At 44.3% G+C, this 19325-nt stretch overlaps 1 protein-coding gene and 1 pseudogene across 2 annotated transcripts in view; one reads left to right on the top strand and one right to left on the bottom strand.

Annotated features, from left to right (window-relative positions):
- The window catches only part of LOC135901456 (uncharacterized), a 276089-nt gene that overhangs the window by 2241 nt on the left and 254523 nt on the right, over positions 1-19325 (bottom strand). The gene's annotated exons all lie outside the window — the stretch shown is intronic.
- LOC139055731 (uncharacterized) lies at positions 475-2742 on the top strand (annotated as a pseudogene).

Genomic DNA, 19325 nt, shown 5'->3' with positions numbered 1-19325 from the left:
TGGTTTAGCATTACTAAAAGCTTAAAAAAGAACGAAAAAACATATTTGAAGCGCCAAAATAAATTATTCTTTATAGAAGTATAGGTAATTACCCAACAAAAATAATAACATTCCAATATTTATTTTTAAGGTGCGAGTTCGGCGTGTAATGACCAGCGCCATCGCTATCATTGCAACACTATGGCAACACAGCTGGTACATTCCGCGGCGTTGTTTGACATTTGGATTGGTTTAAACCACACGCAAACAGCACTATAGTACGTGTGTCATTAGTGCTAACATATCCAGCATCGTAGCAAGGTTTTTGGAACTAAGTCCCTGGGTTCTTAAGCTTCGAGGTAAGTGCTTCATATACTGAACGCTCGCGATTACTGCATGGGCATTAGTATGCATTATTAGCAGCTTTCACACGTCTTCTTTCTTTTCCTATTCTAGTGTTGGTGCATGCCGACTGTGGACACGTGTACGGCAAATATGGCCAGTGGGAGTAAGTTTAGGTGATGTCATTCTTTGCTTTGACTTGCGCGGAAATTACTGCATCCGAATAGTGTCTATGTATTGCTGAAACTGTCAGTCTAATAGAGATTCCAATGGATCTTCTTGGGCACGTGTGTGCGTTTGACACAGCTAAATGACTGCGTACCGGCGCGTGCGCCACGCCGTGTAGGAAGACCTTAACTTAATACTGTTATGGGGATGTTGGAAGTATAGAATATTATCTGCTGAAGTGGTAGATTCAGATTCATGCCTAACTGAAGCCCCGAGTGCCTATTCCACTACAGAGGGTGTGGTAAGGCCGGCAGCCGAGTCGTTTCAGCATTCAGTTTCTTGGAGTGGTGATGGGCCTAGTTGCAGTATTCTTACTCCACTTGAACTTCTGGAGGCAGATGTGAGCACCGACGAAGTTCGTGCATGTCTTGACAGCCCAGCGAGAGATGGTGGGCAATGTAATTCAACTCTTGAACGAATGCGCTCCCTAGGTGATATACATTGTCCCAAGGAGACCAGCCAAACAAAGTTTCCTTCAAAGAAAAGCTGCAGGTCCGGTGCATAGAGAGATATGTGCCCCACATTACTGTCACACATGTATTGCAGGTTATGCGCTCGCATGCTTGCTTTTCTGGCCTCCCGAAATCTGCTAGAGCTCTCTCGTCAACACCAAGGTTAGCCTATGGTGTTCAACCAATGGGTTCAGGCCAGTATTATCCTTTTGATTTAACTGAGAGCTTTCAGGATGCATTGAAAAATGTTCTGCCTGTGCATAACCCACTCATACTCCAAGTGAGTGTAGATGGACTGCTTTTGACAAAAAGCACAAGAGACCAGTTCTGGCCTATTCTCTACAGAGCAGCAAATTGTGAAAGTAGTAAGCTATTTCTAATTGGCATTTATTATGGCCAGTCTAAGGCTTTTCAGTCTAATGCCTTCCTACAGCAGTTTGTGTTTGACTTGAAAATGGCCCTGCGTCATGGTGTTGCAGTCGGAAGCCAACTGATTCGTGTGGAACTTGGTGCAATATTCTGTGATGCACCTGCTAAGGCTTATATTCTGGGTATTAAGGGTCACAGTGGATACTTCAGTTGTCCAAAACGCACAAGCGAAGGGAACCATAAGCATGGTCGTATGTGCTGCTGTGAACTTGATGCCCCATTGCGAACAGATGCAAGCTTTCGTAATGTATATCAGGAAGATCACCGCATTATGGTAACAATCCTCAACGATCTTCCCATTGACTTGATTAGGCAGGTTCCACTTTAGTATATGCACCTGGCTTGTTTAGGCGTCGTTCGTAAGCTTCTGCTGCTCTGGATTAAAGGATAAAAGCCTCATAGAATAGGGAAAGGATCAAGAGAGTCTGTGTTAGGAGCAAGTACTGAAATACGGCACTACCTGCCATCAGAGATGTCTCGAAAGCCGAGGAACTTGTCAGACAATGAGAGGTAGAAGGCTTCAGAGTTCCCGCTTCTTATGCTGTACTCTGGCCCCGTGGTCCTGAAGTCAGATACCTGATCATCTGGCAGACAATTTTATGGTGTTGCAGGCCGCCATGAGCATTCTGTGTAGCCCGTTGTCATGCACTCAGAACTTGGGAGTATGCAGAGGGGTTGCTTGTGCATTTTGTTAAAGTGTTCATTGAAATATACTGTGAGCATGATGTTTCACTCAATATCCATTGTTTGGTTCACGTAGCAGACAACGTTCGAGTTCATGGACCTCTGCATAGTTACAGTGCATTCCTCTTCGAAAATTACATGCCTAGGGTAAAGAAGTATGTAAGCCTGAGAAGCCTCTTCAGCATCTTCCCAATCAAATTATGGAAGAGCGGGCGTTGGCTAGCACGTCCAGCAGACCAGAAATTTATATTGCTCTTGATTCAGGCTCAGTATGCTTCACAGAAAAGGAAGAACTGCTGATGAAGCATGATAATGGACCACTTCCACTCCGTTGCGTAGGACCTCAATTCAAAGGTCTCCTATTTTCTCGAGATCGCCATAAAAGTGAACAAGAGGGACTGCATGTGCATGCTAAATGATGATAGCATTGTCAAAGATGAAAACTTTGCAGTCTGTGCTGTGAGCCACATGCCTGTGGTTGTTGGAAGGAAGTACCAGAACTTGTGAGACCTTTATACCTATCTATGAAAATTCGCTCTTATTAACATATTTTCGGCATCCAATCTTTAACATCCACTTTTGGCCTGTTTCAGATATCACACTTCAATGTGTGAGACTTCCTTTTTAGAGAAAGTATTTACTATTTTTATATGTCTGCTTAATAGTTCAATGTTTTGCTTTTATTTCTTGCCATTTAATGTCATCGCCATAGAGAAAAAAGAACAGTCACTTTGCTTGTACTAATGTGAGAAATGCATTCCTGGTCTCTTAATTGTGTCAGAACAGGAATCGATTGTACTGTCGGCCAACAAAGCAAACGGACCACGGCTTAGGTGGCCGGAGCGGCTGCGGGGCAACGCCGGAGCTCTGCTATCTCGCTCCGCGCGCTGGCGGCGAGAGTGCCCCGAGTGACGCCAGACTTCGCCCTCGCTCTCGCGCGGGGCCTTGTCACGCCTGATAAATTTTTAGTGCGCCGTTCAGTTGCTCTGCTGCTGACGGTCGCGACGAGGGGGACGGTGCATCGTCGGTAGTTTAGCACATGGCACTGTCGAAGCGTAGCTGGCGGACGCGGGACATCAAACCGCGGCACTGAGAAGGAACGAAGACTCGTTCTGATTGTTATTTTGCTTATATTCACCATACCTCTCATATTAGTGCACATCGCTGGCGTCCACCGCTGCTCGATTTTAGGCGACACAACGCAAGGAGCCGCAACGGCGGCTATGGTGACACGCGCTCCATTCGCGCTCTTTCACGCCGGCGTGATAAGTTGCAGCCGCCAAGCTTTGCTGCCGGCGCGGGTTCTCTGTCGAGATTACTTTTCCGGCATTGTCTCCAGCAGTGGGTGTAATAATTATAGCAACGACGCCTCTCAAAACTGCTTTAATTCGATACTACAATACGCAGTCCGTTATGAAACTTTCTTTACAAAAGTACCGCCATGAAGAGATGACTGGAAAGGCAAATCGGAAAAAGCTAGTCGCTCGTGAAAGCTTATTCACGGAAGGAGATAAAAATGGTATTCCGTGGGTTGAAGAGGTCCTCAGCGGGATGAGAAGTTGCCGTCGACCGGATAACTTGGCCTACTCGCCTTGGCATCGAGTCATAGAGCGCTTCCACTAGCTCCGGTAGTCCGTGCAGCGCTTCCCACTCTTCCTTCACGGCATGCCACAGCTGATCCGCGGTGCCAACCACAAAGGCGCCGTGAGGCAAGAGTCTTTTTCAATATTCCCCAAATGTTCTCGATGGGGTTAGGATCAGCCCCGTTAGGCAGCCACGGAAGCTGACGCACGGCGTAGCTGTCCAGAAGTGCGCTCACAGCGCGTGCTTTGTGCACAGGGCTGTAGTCGTGCTGGAACACGTAGCACCCGTCCTGGAATGCCCCGTCTAGAACGTATCGAATCAAGTGCTCGACGAGGAGTTCGCAGTACTTGGTCCCGGTGAACGAGCCCTCGACCCGCACGAGTGGGCCAAGGCCGTCCCTACTGATGGCGCCCCAAACACTAACCGAGCAGCGGCCGCTGGTGAGCACGCTGTGGATACGGCCGGGGACATACCTGGGTATATGAAAGAGTAGTCATTAACATATGTCGGGTACAAACTTAACGCACAGCCACCTCACTCTGCTTTAGAAAGAAAATAAAGATGAAGGCTCCAATCATACCCTGTCTAACATTCAGCTCGCTGATATGCAATGGCGTAAAAGAAACACTTCGTAGTCAATACTGAACCTACGTCAAGTCATTCAGTAAGACGACAAATGAGGCTGTATTGTATTTTTAAGACTCGTATGCGTTGGAAACAATCCTTATTTTTCAGCGCTGACTAGTTATGAGAACTTTACGCGCAACTTCCCTTAGCTGCAAGGATGACAGGTCGTACCTGCTCTTCAGCGGACGCCACAGACGCTGCTGTTGGTCCCAGAGTGTGCAGAACGTTAAATCAACCGTGAAGATGACCTCCCGCCTCTCCTCTGCAGTTCATTGCTCGAACGCTCGGGCAAAGTTGAGTCGCTCTTCCCTCTGCTTCGTCGTCAGCTGCGGCTTTTGAGCGGCAACGCAGTTCATGAGACCTGCCTCTCGCAATCTGCTCCTGATAGTCTCGCAGCAGCAACTGAGGTCCAGTGCGTCGTGAATTTCTCTGGCTTTCAGAAACGGGTCAATACCAGTAGCAGCAATTATTCATTCGACCTCTTCCAACGTTGTAAGCCTTGGCCGCCCACTAATTCTACCGTATTCATGCCTATAGGCTTGAATAATGCGGTTCACCGATGTTCTGCTCCTCCTGTTGCGGCGGCAGATTTCACGCTGAGGGACACCTTCGATGCAAAGCCGCACGATGCGCCTTCTCTCCCTGATCACCACCCGAGATGGCATTCTTGCGACGAAGCCAATGCGACCGTTCTCGTTTTTAAACATGCCCTAGTCCGCCAGGGTCAATTGGCTGCCCTTATGAAAATGAACCATGAGTTTCTGTAGAGGACGTGATGCATTCCTAATGTGTCATCAGAAAAGCATCAGAAATGCAGCGTCTAATGTTTTTTAGCATTAGAAGTACATCAGAAACTCAAATGACAATACACCATAGGATTTCTGATGAGAGGAGTACACAGACTTTCTTTGTTATTGCTAATGTCAAAGCACATCACATAACATAGTATACGACGTCAATTGAGTCATGAATCTTTTTTTTTTGGGGGGGGGGGAGGAGAAAATTTTAAGAGGCACTTATCTCTACGTGATGAATGCGAAAGCATTGCGACCACAGGGACAGGCCAATGCTCTTTCAGTCGTCTTAACTCCGCCTTAATAAAACCTAAGTTCGTGGGTTCAAGTGCCTTAATTAACTTTGTCTTAATTAACACCAGAAGTCGTGGGTTAGAGTGCTTTAACTTCAACTTCGTCTTAACACCAAAAGTCGCGGGTTAAAGTGCCTTAACTTCCCCTTAATTAAAACACCAAAAGATGTCGGTTCGAGTGCCTTAACTTCGCCTTAAAACGAAAAGTCGTCGGTCCGAGTGCCTTAATTCACTTCACCTTAATTAACCCCAAATGTCGTCGGTGCGAGTGCCTTAATTAACAATAACAGTCTGCTCTAGTGCCTTAATTACCCTCACCTTAAACCTTAATTAACACCAATAGTCGTCGGTACGAGTGCAGCAACTTCGACTTAACACCAAAAGTCGTCGGTTCTAGTGCCTTAATTAACGTCTGCTTAATTAACACCATATGTAGTCGCTTCGAGTGCCTTAATTAACTATATCTTGACTAAGTTTACCTCAACACTAAAGGTCGTGGGTTCAAATATCCCAACTGTCTTAATTATCCTGTCTTAACACCAAAGGTCGGGGGTACGACTCTCATCAAAGGTTGTGGGTTCGACTACCTTAACTATGTAATTAGCTGCGTCTTAATTAACCCCATAGTTTGTGGGATTGAGTGCCGTAATGAGCTATGCATTAACACCAAAGGTGATGAGTGTGAGTGCTTTAACTATATCTCAACTGTCTCTTAACTAGCTTCGCTTTAACATCAAAGAACATGGGTTAGTGTCATAATGAACTTTCTCTTAATTAAACCAGCTTTAATTAACATCAACAACTGCCTCAATTGGCTCACTTGACTTTTTGGTCCATCGTTTGGTCATGCCAATGCCAGATTTCCCACCTCATGAGCCATATAATGCTTCAGCATTAATAATACAGATTATTCTATCACATAGAGTACATTTTTATGCAAATCCCAGTGTTACATATTTTGCCAAAAATATTGATTTAAAACCAACTCTGGGGTTTATGCGAAAGCCACAATAGAGGCACAGTGCAGTGGGGGGTGGGGGTGGAAGGGGAGGTTTCAGATTAATTTTCACCAAGTTCTTTAGCATGCACCCAACACATTTTATTTCATTACTTAACGTGTTAACAAAGGCAACTATCATGCCTGCAGTTATAACTTTAGCTAACCATAATATATCTTTGGCAGTCACATAGAGGAGACATTGATCTGTGCAATGAAACAAAACTATTAAACATCTTAAAGGTCCTTGGAACACAATGATGAATTAACTGAAGAAGAAAATGCTCTTCTGATAGGTATGCAATACTAGAAAATGAAGCCATATTAGAAATTGTACAGTAATTCTTTGTGATAATTCATTCGACTATATAAGAAATGAGTGTACCACATTTCACTTAAAAATCTTTAGTAGTAAAGGAGTTATTCTTGTTGACATATGAAAGAACTGCTAAAAATTGGGTGCTAATTAAATTGAGAAGCAAACAATCATTAGAAAAGTGAACACTCTTACAATCTTTTCGGGATAAAGTGAGGAAAACAAAAGGAGACATGAGCGTAAACAAAAAAAATGTGGCAGTGCATCGAGATGATTGGCATCTTTAACGCTATTAGCAATGCATGTTATGGTTGTGGGTAATTTTTTATGTGTTTTATATAATGATTATATAAACAGTGGTAGTGCACAACAGTGCACAACAGTGGTAGATACCCAATGACCCAAGTTGACGTAAAAGAGGATCACTGAAGACCGGCAAACTCCAAGAGTTACATAGGCAGTGAGCCAAGTCAGTCCAAAGGACGGTTTTCGAGCAAGTTACGTCATTACAACTGGATGCTCTACCTATTTGACGATGGACTACAAGCTGACCCAAGATGGTGGGAAAGAGTTTAGGTGCAGACATACACGCACTGGGTGAATTGCCCAAGCAGGCTAATAGCATTAAAATATGGTAATTTTTACATTCTTATTCTTGTCAAAGCATACATACGCCCTGAATATGTCGGGTGGTGAATAAGCTCTCCTGATGAAAAGAAAGTTGCCAGATATATTAACAAGTGAAATTGGAATCAGTGCTTCATAAGAGAACTAGTACAATCTACTATGTGGCACGTGCCTACATTTTCAACCAGTTAAGTGCTATCAATAGTATGTTAAGCTGCAGAGAGCTATCACATACCGATTTCAGAAAAGTTTACTGATCAGGTTATGATCCTATCATGTGATCAGGATATGTTTACCTATATTGCACCTAGTCACCCAAACTATGCTTAACATTCTTATAAAAACCTTAGTATCATACACACAGAAACAAATTTGATTTTCAATTTAGTAGACACAAGTAGTTGCTCTTTCATTTACTTTCCCCCCCAAAAAATGAACATTTTGTTCACGAAAACATCTTTCGTAGGTAAAGATGTGATGTTCGGAATGGGCTGCAACAGTAAATTTGGATGAAGTTCTATGGAGCGATGGAGCAGTGCTACCAATGTGGTGGTATATTTAAAAAAAGCTATTAAAAACACTCATTCAGAAACCATGCAAAATTTATTTTTTCCCACATTTACACTTGTGCACACATTATTTATTAGTTTGACAAAGAATTCACACAAGTCATGCCAACTAACAGTAAAAGAAATGACCAAACTCACAACACACAAAAAAGTACAAACAAGCACTTAACATATAAAAGCCTGATCGCCATGCATAGACACTTTCGCACCATTTTGAGGCATTGTACAAAATACAATGAAAACATACAGCAAACAACAAAGCATAACAACTTTCTAGAAAACACAATGTGCCAGGCTAGATTAGGTGCAAACATGCAAGCTGTCAATTATTACCTTTGTACAGTCCTGCATAATTTGTCCCATTGCAGTTATTATTACAGTTGGTCTGGGAAATTACAGCACTGCAGGTGAGCATAAAACATGTGGTAACAACATTATCAAAGAATAATGTCTTGATCTTATTCAGGTAAATAAAGTAATATACAAGGGTGAAATGGTATATACAGGGAAGTTTAACAGGGACATAGATTAAACAAAAAGACAAAGGTTGCCCAAACTAGTCATTCAAAGAGAGGACTCACTAACTACATGTTCACTGTCTTATGCTTCATTTTCCTTTCATCAAATTGTATACATAGTGTGCATGTCACCTCACATTCATCGCGCATGTCACCTCACATTCATCGCCTCTCCTGACCATCCGCCTTTGCTAGGTACCTTCCTTGTATTACGCTCTGTGTTTGTCGCTCACTTCAATGCATACATGCCAGGTGATTATTGGCCTAGGAGCTGTGCAATGGAACAATTAGAAGTCCTGAATTTTGCCCTTCGTACAAGATTGGCTTGTGCAGCTGACACGAGCCTCAGAAAGAGGTGATACAGAGGTGATATCAGCCATGATATGTGCAAATATAATTATAATTACCTGGTGCTCTCTACAAATAACATCGACTCTGCAAGAAATTAAAGTGTATAAATCACAGTAAGCTATCAATTGTTTTGGTTAAAAACCTAGCAGCACAGCACCTGCCATCAGGTACACCTTATTACCATGCTCAGTGAGACGAGACAATTAAAACATGTTCTTCTGCGTGCGGCAGTGAAAACTTTCTTGGCTCACACAAGACTTGCCTGTCACACAGATTCAAACATGCATGCAGTTTTTTTGTGTGTGTGCATGTGTGTGCAGAACACAAGCTTTCAATCATGTGTTCACTCCTTTCCGTGAAATCTGGCTTACTAGATGGGAGGTACACTCTGTCTTTATGAAGCGAGTATAGTGTCGTGAAGCCTAAGCAGCCACAAAACTTTAAGTTTACTGCAATCTTTCATGCTTCCTTGCATTCAGGCAAAACTGCAGCGGTTGGACATAATTAATTAGATCCACACTAATTAGCTTTAGTTTACAATCCTTGTGTTCACAAGAGCAGCAAATTGGTAAGCTGGTCCGACTCATGGTTGGGGGCAGTCTAAGTGAAAGAAACGTAAGCGATATAACAAACAGAATGTGTTTTTAGTCTCACTTTCTTTGTCCCTTGTGCAGTCCACAATCGTGAATCTATCGCTTAAATAAATAAAAGTGGTGATACATGCTTTATAAATGATACAGATTTAGTCGGGCTAGCAACAAGGCCCCAACTTTCTTTTTTTACAGCACTGAGAGTTCTTGCTGCCATGTTATCACATTTGGTAAACGGTGCAGACCTATAGTGTATGCCTGGTTCTGTGTAGTTTGGCTTCGTGGCAGTGTTACTTCTTTTCAAGTGACAACCAACAATTGTACAGACTGAAATGATCAGGACACAACAAGGAACCTTGGATCAATAATAGAGCAGCGTGAGCAATGGAAATGGCAGACATACTTGCAAAAAAGACCAGAAGTGAAGCATGTGCAAACTATTTATACCTTACAGAAAATGTCTCACAAGAACATGTCAAACAATAAATGAACAGAGCTCAAAATTAATTCTTTATAAGAAATCATGACACAACATACGAAAAATAAAACCACTATGGTACACAAGTACAACCCCTTGGAAAGGCTGCTTGCATTAGGAGTATGCACACTCAGTGGATATGCAGTGAACGCTGACCCATGTAATATATTAATTCCATAGACTATGCATGAGACAGAAAATGGCACAAAATGTTGTTTACACCTTGTGATTTGCTATAGACCTGTTTTTCATGGCCATCGCCATATTGCGTAGGCAGTGGTGATATCTATATGATGTCTGCTTGATAGCTTGGGTGAATGCTGCGTGTTGTGACCGGTATATATGCTCGGCAGCAGTTTCTGGTGTGTTTGTTTTTGGAGCTCGGTTGCGCTTCTAACCAACCTCAAGAACATCCACCTGTTGTGTCTGCATTGTCTGCCATACCAGGCGTTGCAGACTGTCGAGTCAATCAGCTGCGACAGCACCGACGTTCCTTTCCCGACGACATGACGCACGATCAACGCCCTCGTCAAGCTACCACCACGGATCGCAATTCGGAAGATCGCGTTTACTATTCGCAGCGTCCCAGGGTTGACCCCAAGGCTTAAAGCGTTGGTCACGCATTGCCTGTGCGTTACAGCTGAGGCGCCTCAGGACAGATTGCTCGTTTTTGTCACTGGCGCTGACAGACAACATATGACCCACCACCAACATGGCCTAATTTTGAACGTGACAGTTATGACGACCATTGGCCGACAGATTCTGATACCACGGCGACGTGCTACCTCACCACCGCCGTGGGGAAACTAGCCGGCGTGGCCGATGGAGGTAAGGTCGCCGGACAGTCTGCGTTTCTGCGAAATACTCCTCTGCCTATTGTGAAGGTGAAGAACAAAGTGCGTGTGTTGCAAGTGTTTTATTCGGAGGAGAAGATCTTAAAACAGAATTTCTCATACTACCCCGGTGCACTCATGATGTGATTCTCGGGATTGAATTTCTTCAGGAATGTCGTGCATCCGTTAACTGAGGCACAGGTGAAATTGCTTTGAATAGCGCGCTTCTCGCCACCCTTGCCGACACATCCTTACCAGAGAAAAACTATAGTGTTGTTTCGAACGAGTTGCTGCTACCGCCTTGGTCGCTGTCACGTATCCCTGTCAATTTCGCTGCTGCCGACCTTTCATCATTTGACACGCAAGTCCAGCCACTTACGTCGAGCTGCGCGAAGAAAGATGCATTTGTACCATGCTCTCTCGCGAGAGTAGTGAATGGCACCTCAAACTTGTGGGCTTGCAATTGTTCTTGCCTCCCTGCTGTTTTCCCGCGCTCGCTGAATTTGACAAGGTTACTTACAACTCCATTACAGTTCTAAGCGAGCAGGAGCAGCCTCATACTAGCAATCCTCACCGAAGCACTTCTGAAGAACAGATCCTACGGATGATCAACAAGACGCTACCCTGACATGAGCACCACACACTCGCACAAGTTTAGTGGGCACATCTTTCTGTGTTCGGTTTCACACAAGGCGACCAGCACGCTTCACTCCCGCGTTCTCGTGCTCGCCACAGAATTGACACCGGATCTGCGCACCCCATTCGGCAAAAGCCTTACCACTTTTCTTCAACGGAGAGGACTGTTATCGCTAGACAGGTGAAAGACATGCTACGGAAAAGTGTTGTTCAAGAGTCCTCTAGTCCGTGGGCAGCACCAGTAACCTTAGTAAAGAAGGATGGATCATGGCGGTTCTGCGTTGATTACAGGAAACTGAAAGCAGCCACCAAAAAGGATGTGTATCTGCTTCCTAGAATTGATGATGTCATCGATTGTCTACATTCCGCTGCCTACTTTTCATCACTACATTTGCAATCGGGGTATTGGCAGACACCCATGCACCCAGAAGATAAGGAGACACCAGACACCAGACGTGACACCAGACGGTCTTTATGAATTTAATGTTATGCCATTCGGCCTTTGTAACATGCCAGCAACATTCGAACGATTTAGGGATACTATCCTCAGAGGACTTAAATGGGAAATTTGTTTGCGCTACCTTGATGATTTGGTGATTTTTGGCAGCACATTGAGTGAGCATAACAGCCGTCTCAGTCTTGTTCTGGATTGACGCCTTAGAGGTTCTAGAGCATTGCTTTATCACTTTACCTTGACTTCATAGCACGACCGGCTTTATTACTTCGCGACCTGTTCACCGGCGCCGCCTCCGTAGCCACCGATTTTTTACTGCTTGTTTAGTTCATTCTTAGTTCGCCCAACCGCCGCTGCTCTCCGTGGCGCCAGAACTTACCCCCACGGCGAGTGCGGGCTGGTGTAGCGGTAGCAGTGGCGGCTTCTTCGTTGTGTTTTTGTGCTTGTCTGAACACCGTGTTTCCGGCTGTTCTGATTGCTGCCCACATACGTGCCAAGAACGCAATTACTGCTGAGAGCCTTTACATTTCGTAGGCTGTAAAAATCATCGCCCACGATGATGTATTGCTGCGTTCCGCTCTGCAAATCGAGCGGGCGCACACAAAGGGTATCACATGTGAGGGCTGTCTCATTAATTTGAGGGCACCAGCCTCTCAGTCTACTACTACTGCCATCATAGCAGGCATGGACAGGGGAGGGCTATCGTACCCTACCTTGGCTTTCGCAGGGTTTGTCAGCCGCCTGAAAGGTGCTGCATCAAGTGTCGCTCCTGTGCTTGTTAGGGGGCCAACACCACATAAGAAGTTTGCAGACCTAGTGCTGCCGTCACTTACAAAAAATCCGCTGTTTGTGTGCTTGAAGGACACCACAGAGCCTCACAGAAGGGCCTTGCTAAAGCTGATTGTCCACAAGTTTATGAGGCCATTTTTGTCCAATTTTGCTTCTTATCTCACAGAAGAGCACACCAAATGAAAATTAATTAGTGCCAAAACGAAATCACGAACGGTCCTAAAAGTGTAAGAATCTGGCTGACCTGAAATAAAGTTCTGGTCACAACTGGCTATTGTGTCTGGCAAACAAGCTTTTCTAGTCTGGTTTTATTCATTTTTCATGTAGAGTGCGTCTTGAAATGATTAACAATCGGGTGAATGCTCCTGAAAACGAGTAAGTGTGCATAGTGCGCTTTTTGTCGTAAATTGGCGGAAAGTAGCGCGGCTTCACCCTGGGATGCTGCTAGCTACAGAGCAGAAGCAATCGTGTTCAGGTTGTGCAGCTGTGCGCGCAAAGAAAGAAAAAAAAAACTCCGCTTGAGTAGCACCAGAGCCGCGCCCACCACTACAACCTCTTTTTGAGCTTGTTTTAGCTGCAAAACTGCTGCGCTGAGAAAGAAAAATATTACCGCTATCAGCCTTTAGTTGCGTACAGCTTTTTCTGGCTATGCAGGGGAATTGCTACGAGCACAAGACGCCTGCTTCTGCGCTGTTCTCGCGCGCTCATGAGCCAGAGACTTAGGCGTGTTAGCTGACAGCTCGCGCTCTTAACTACCACTGTATACAGAAAGCTGTCCACGATGATTGCATCTGATGAATATTAACACGTCTTTGCGGTGCGTGCTTAAACGATGCGGTTTAACGCGGCCTACCGGCAACATGGTAACGCAAGCGTACTGAAGCTAACAGAAGCGTACGGCGGGCGCTGCCGAAATGAGGGTAACTTGTGGCGCCACCTGTTGCGGCGCCCTGTCCCTCCTGAAGTCACGTGATATTTACGCAGACACGCGCCACCATAAGAGCCGGCATAGTGAGCAGGTCGCGAGCAATAAAGCCGGTCGTGCTTCATAGCAACCTTTAGTGTCCCTTTAAGCGAGTGTGGCACTAGTCTAACATTTAGCTTACGTTTAAGTTCTCATGCAAAATCTGGTATCATATAGCCATAGTGATGTTGACGGCATATGATAGCATGTGGACTGTTTTGCTGTATGATTTTCCTGATCTAAGCCACATTGCAGTCCTTCTGTGAGGTTGAAGGGTGCCCTTGCCTTGTGTTATCTGCCAATGTTCTCTTACAGACAAAGTTCTTTAGCCACTAAAATACTTCCAATACCAATTATGTTTCGCTGCCATATGTGTCAGGAACAAGCTCCTATGTCTGTAAGGCTGTTTTGCCAAACTTCAGAGTTTTATCTTTGCACACTACCCACCACGGTTGCTTAGTGGCCATGGTGTTGGGCTGCTAAGCAAGAGGTCGCGGCAACCACATTTCGATGCGGGCAAAATGCGAAAACACCCGTGTGCTTAGATTTAGGTGCACATTAAAGTACCCCAGGTGGTCTGAATTTCTGGAGACCCCACTATGGCGTGCCACGTAATCAGATGGTGGCTTTTGCACGTAAAACTCTAATTTAATTTTCACCTTTACACATTGTTCAGGGTAAACAACCATCTCCGGATAGTCACTCACAGTATACACTATAATGTACCAAAGACTAGTGGCAACAGACTTTTTCCACCATGTAATGCCATCTAGCAGCTGCCATAGTTTATGCAAATGTGGAAATATATGAGGTGGTATACGAAAGCTCCTGGACTGGGTGTACAGAACGGTTTATTGTTATCATACGTTGATTTAAGCTTAACACCTTTTGAAGCAGTCTCCGTGGGATTGAATGCATCTGTCCCAGTGCGTTTGCCAATCTTGGAACACCCTCCTATCACCTCACCACTCAATACATTTACTCATGTGAAGCACATGCTTTTCTTTTATCCCACATAATGACACCAGCCCGGGAACTTTTGGCTAACACCTTATACCACAGCTTAGTCCCAAAATACCGTACTACACACATGCACAAACATGCTTTGAGAATCCCTTCTATGGAATAAAATAAATTGGTCTAAGTATTACAGACCATGGTCGTATTAAAAGACTAATTCTTTTCACAGCTTGCTTTCAGGAGTATTTCATCATCATCATCAGCCTGGTTACGCCCACTGCAGGGCAAAGGCCTTTCCCATATTTCTCCAACAACCCCGGTCATGTACTAATTGTGGCCATGCCGTCCCTGCAAACTTCTTAATCTCATCCGCCCACCTAACTTTCTGCCGCCCCCTGCTACGCTTCCCTTCCCTTGAAATCCAGTCCGTAACCCTTAATGACCATCGTTTATCTTCCCTCCTCATTACATGTCCTGCCCATGCCCATTTCTTTTTCTTGATTTCAACTAAGATGTCATTAACTCGCGTTTGTTCCCTCACCCAATCTGCTCGTTTCTTATCCCTTAACGTTACACCTATCATTCTTCTTTCCATAGCACGTTGCGTCGTCCTCAATTTGAGTAGAACCCTTTTCGTAAGCCTCCAGGTTTCTGCCCCGTAGGTGAGTACTGGTAAGACACAGCTATTTAGACTTTTCTCTTGAGGGATAATGGCAACCTGCTGTTCATGATCTGAGAATGCCTGCCAAACGCACCCCAACCCATTCTTATTCTGATTATTTCCGTCTCATGATCCGGATCAGCCGTCACTATCTGCTCTAAGTAGATATATTCCCTTACCACTTCCAGTGCCTCGCTACCTATTGTAAATTGCTGTTCTCTTCCGAGACTGTTAAACATTACTTTAGTTTTCTGCAGATTAATTTTTAGACCCACTCTTCTGCTTTGCCTCTCCAGGTCATTGAGCATGCATTGCAACTGATCCCCTGAGTTACTAAGCAAGGCGATATCATCAGCGAATCACAAGTTGCTAAGGTATTCTCCATCAACTTTTATCCCCAATTCTTCCCACTCCAGGTCTCTGAATACCTCCTGTAAACATGCTGTGAATAGCATTGGAGAGATCGCATCTCCCTGCCTGACGCCTTTCTTTACTGGGATTTTGTTGCTTTCTTTATGGAGGACTATGGTGGCTGTGGAGCCGCTATAGATATCTTTCAGTATTTTTACATACGGCGCATCTACACCCTGGTTCCGTAATGCCTCCATGACTGCTGAGGTTTCGACAAAATCAAACGCTTTCTCTGGGTATATACCTTCAAGAAATTTTAAGCATTGGCTTAAGGAGTATTTAAAGGGGCACTAAAGAGAAACACTGAATCTGTTGGGACTGATAAGTTACTCTGGAAGAACGCTAGTTTTATTGATTTAAATGCAATAAGTTGATATATTAGAAGAGAAAATGATGGTCAAAGTACCTTTTGTGAATTTTGTGCTGATATCTCAGGGTAGGTACACCAGTGTGACATCAAGGATGCCACAATATTCTTCTTGCATATAAGCTGTTGTGGTTCACGTAATGTTTTTGAAAGTTCCCAAGTTAAAAATTTGGCTCTATTAGAATTCAATGTAATTCATTCTGACCAATGAAAATATATCTACGCCTGAAGGGACAAAGTAGGAATCCATGATGTTACAGTGAGACGGTGCAGGAACTCCAAGTGTCACCACCAGACTTCCATTTTTTTTTACATCTTTTCTGGCTTACCAAGCATCTAAGAGTGGCTGTTTTGGCATTGCAGAAGAGCAATGTACTAACACTACCCAAAACAACTTTTCTCTTGACCCGCCGTGGTTGCTCAGTGGCTATGGTGTTGGGCTGCTGAGCACGAGGTCGCGGGATCTAATCCCGGCCACGGTGGCCGCATTTCGATGGGGGCGAAATGCGAAAACACCCGTGTGCTTAGATTTAGGTGCACGTTAAAGAACCCCAGGAGGTCGAAATTTCCGGAGTCCTCCACTACGGCGTGCCTCATAATCAGAAAGTGGTTTTGGCACGTGAAAACCCAAATTTGATTTGAACAATTTTCTCTTTAGCAACTCTTTAAATCGCCTCAAGACCAAATTTATCATTCAGTATGCTTAAGTATGTCTTGTTATTGCAAACTACAGCAACACATTTTTGCACATCAGCCATTGGCACTGTGATGTGTTCTCCAGTGCATTTGGCGAAGACAAACTGAGAGAAACTGTTCTTGCAAAATGTTCCCAATACATCGCCGCATACCCTGAACACTTCTATGTGGAGCACAATGCGTCTCAGACATGTGCATTTCGCATGCCCCTCAAAACAAACAGCAATTATGTCAATTAGACGGCCAAAGTTACCATCCACAAAAACAAAAGAATTTACTCTCTTTGATTTATCAAGTTCCGCAGTGCAAAATGTGAAGGAGCCTATTGCCATCTTCTTATAGTGAATGCCATCAGTCCTATGCACACCCTTGCCATAGAACATGACCTCCCCAATTTTCACACATTTCTTTCTCAGCTTGTAGCCCTTTACTAGCATTCGGAAAATGTCGTCAACATCAGCGCTCCTTTTTGTGACATGATGCCATAACAGTGGAAGAGCCTGCATTAAACAAAACTTTTCGACAATCTGCCTTTCAGGGTGTCTGGTACCCCTAACCATCTTTGTAAGCTTGCCATTCATCGATTCAAATGGGAACATGGAGTAAGCCCACAGGGGGCCCCATTCCTTTACGGTGTCAGCCAGGTGCAAAAGTAAATGCGAATTAAAGGTCATGTTACTAAGGCCATAGAGCTCCTCATATTCCCGCAAAAACTTTAACATTCTAATCTTTATGGCATGCAATTTCTCAAGTGCGATCCGGTCACTCAACATGCAATGCATCATGTTCACAAAAGACAGCCAATGCTTAAGATTTCTTGAAGGTATATACCCAGAGAGAACAACAGGTGAGTATAACAGTAACCAGTTTCGCCAGTCAGCAGCTTTCCAGTACTTCATTTCCTTCAGCGACCTAGGCAGCCTAGACATTTCCCAGACAGGACGTATGCCCAACAACCTTTCATCGATCTCTTCAAACCGATCACGAAGGTGAAAGCCCTGGGATGCTCTTGACTTGAGCCATATTAATGTTGTTGCTTTAACAAAGCCGGAGCACACTGCATGCATATAATCAACCACAAAGCCAGAACAAAATGTGAATGAAGCCAGAAGTGTGAGAACGCTTGTGCCTTTGACTCCACAACTTGCTTTCTGTCTTAGTGCTCTGGCTTTGTGGGCATGCTGAATGAACGAGTCACTTGTGCGCAGCTTGGGCATAGACTTTGGCGCAGAGTAGACACGGCAGTGGCCGTTGCCTCGGGCAACCACCTGCCCTGGGGATTCACACCAACCACAGCCATGTTTTCCATTAAATTGGGTCATGCCCATAAGTTCACTCCTGGCTACACTATCAACAGTGCAAGGACCAGGATACACTTTGGTTGTTCTCTCAGAACCTTCAAAATCCTGCCACTTTACACCAGTAGATGAAAGCTCATTCATCTTGAGCACAAAAGGCAAAAGAAAAGTGTTCATAGCCGGTTTGTGGTTACCGAACCATAAACCAGCTAGAATTAGATTATTAGCCCGCTCTTTGAACGGTAATTCATTTACTTGGGCAAGAAGTGGCCAAATTCCATAACTGCTGCTTTCAAAGAGTGAAACGCCATCTGTGTTGAACGTTAAACTGATATCACTAGCGGAAAGCGTAAGCTTCCGATAACCCACGCTGTCAGTGATGTCAGTAACGTCAAGCGAAGCTGACTGCTGAACAGGTATGGTGCGCCCTGCTTTCATAATATCTCGTACTTGCCCTTCAATGTCTAACACAAAAAAGAATAGAGCTTTTTTCACAAGGTCAGGCACCTGAAGCTGAGCCTTGCATTTATCACACGTAACTTGTGCAACCTGTTCAAGAGGGCCAAGGTACGATGAACAACTATGGCAATAAAAGTGCCTGGCTTTTTTCATGTCGACCCCATTAAAATGTTGGAAGAAAGTATACTTTGACGTTGGCAGCAGCGTTCCTTCCGGTACATGTGCATGGAGGAGCTTCAGAAGACTTTCAGTTGCTTCTCTTGAAGCGTCGTGGCGAATGCTGTGCCCCATAATGAGTAGAAGGCTTTCGGCCACAGTGACCTTTGAGCCTGGGTACAATGGTTGGTCCTGTCATAGGTACAGAAAAAGATTCATGTTAAGAATTGTTTTAATCTGTCTCACTTACACAATGCTTAAACAAAAAAATGAATAGCTTGCCTAAATAGGGTTGTGGAAACAAGCTTTAATAGGTCTTAAATACACTGTTTTCTGATAATTTTATATTCCTTGTCAAGAAGTTTATTGACAGGGTATGCAAGAAGCTAGAGGTAGAACTCGGTGTGGAGGTTTTTCCCTGCAAGTAGCCAGAACCGGCAATTCTTCATTGAATTTAATAGGCTGGAGATGCGCCTGGCTGACCGGCAGTTCTTTGTTCCCTATATAATTTATAACAGTTATTTCTAGCCTATGCATTTGTATGTGAGGCTACTACAGCCTATAACAAACTGACCGTTGCAAACGGTGACCGATTGTTTGCTACCTACATCGAATAGAGTGATTTATTACCACTGAGAGTTCAGCTAATTGTTAAAAATGAACATGAAGCTTCTCTCCTTCACTTTGGATTTTTTTTCTCCAGTCGACATTGTAATGTTCGTTTCATTTCATCTTCAATGTAAACTCAAGTCACGGTAATTCTGACACTCTGGAGCTTAATAT

The sequence above is a fragment of the Dermacentor albipictus genome, chromosome 2 (assembly GCF_038994185.2).
Source record: "Dermacentor albipictus isolate Rhodes 1998 colony chromosome 2, USDA_Dalb.pri_finalv2, whole genome shotgun sequence".
Taxonomy (NCBI): domain Eukaryota; kingdom Metazoa; phylum Arthropoda; class Arachnida; order Ixodida; family Ixodidae; genus Dermacentor; species Dermacentor albipictus.
Note: the sequence above shows the minus strand (reverse complement) of the source record. Positions and strands in the feature narration are given on the sequence as shown.